Source organism: Octopus bimaculoides, chromosome 9, assembly GCF_001194135.2.
Source record: "Octopus bimaculoides isolate UCB-OBI-ISO-001 chromosome 9, ASM119413v2, whole genome shotgun sequence".
Lineage (NCBI taxonomy): Eukaryota > Metazoa > Mollusca > Cephalopoda > Octopoda > Octopodidae > Octopus > Octopus bimaculoides.
In genome coordinates, this window is record NC_068989.1 from 28,798,313 (window position 1) to 28,799,429 (window position 1,117).

At 36.4% G+C, this 1,117-nt stretch overlaps 1 long non-coding RNA gene across 1 annotated transcript in view; it reads left to right on the top strand.

The window, feature by feature from the left end:
- Positions 1 to 104: 104 nt before the first annotated feature.
- The window catches only part of LOC128248711 (uncharacterized), a 25,597-nt gene continuing 24,584 nt past the window's right edge, over positions 105 to 1,117 (top strand). The window contains exon 1 of the long non-coding RNA XR_008264878.1: positions 105 to 396. This is a non-coding gene — a long non-coding RNA (uncharacterized LOC128248711). The remainder of the gene's footprint in view (positions 397 to 1,117) is intronic.

The window sequence follows — 1,117 nt, forward strand, 5'->3', positions numbered from 1 at the left end:
AAAACTCGAATCTCGTGAATTTTCCGAAGTCCTCTCCTCCCCTTCCCTGTTGCTTTCCGCACATTTTTGTTTCCAGATTCGATTCCTTCGTGGGTGTGTGAATTTTTCGAAGTCCTCTTCCCACCCCCTCAGAAAAGATTTTCCCCACAAATTTCTTTATAATCGTAATCTATTGGGTTGTCCGGAAAGTTCGTGCCGATTTTTAAAGGAAAGAAAAAGGTCAATAAATATTTGCCATTACATTTTTAATCAACCAAATATGCACAATGCGTCTCCATCTTTCCCTGAAAATATCCTCTTCCCAGAATTGAGGTGGTTTCATGGCAAATAAGTCGAAAGGTAAGCTACTATAAATCGGCACGAACTTTCCGGACAACCCAATATATCATTTGAAAGGTATTTATATAAAATTTCATTAAAAAGAAAAACATTTTCAAGTTATGAGAGAAAAACATCGGATGTTCTGAATTTTCTGTAGTGGTTGCTTTCCGGACATTTTTGTTTTCATATCCCTTTCCTACACTTTTTGTTACGCCCGTTGCACTATTTTTTCTTTTCTTTTTTTTTTCGATTTCGTTTCCGGGTAATAATATCAACATTGACCAAAAATTGTATTTTCAGTATTTACGACCTCTATAGGGTTACTTGACTTGCTAGGTAGAGATAGCAGCCAAATGTCTCTCAAATCGCACTATAGTCTTACATAAGGTAAGACAGATAATGTAGTCTTAGATAGATTATGCCTGAATAAAAACATGGATAAGGCTGAAACGTCTTTGATCACGTTTGCTCAATTGAGACCGACTCGGGGCTAAATAACAGCAGCTCGTATTTTGTTTTGATCCGAGCCATGACAGCCTCTTCTCAACATGGTTGTTCCATCCGCTAGAAATACCAGTCAAAACCCCTTTAAATCAGATTCTAGTCTTCAAAATGGATATTGTTCTGGATATGCAAAAAAAAAAAAAAACGAGGTGGTCAAGAATGGAAAATCTTTAATCATAAGGCAGCTCGATTGGGGTGATTTGGGCCAAAGGAACAGTAAACAACAATTTTCCTTTGGATAGATTATTCAAATGACCTAGTTTGTGAATACGTTTACCTTTTTATTGATATA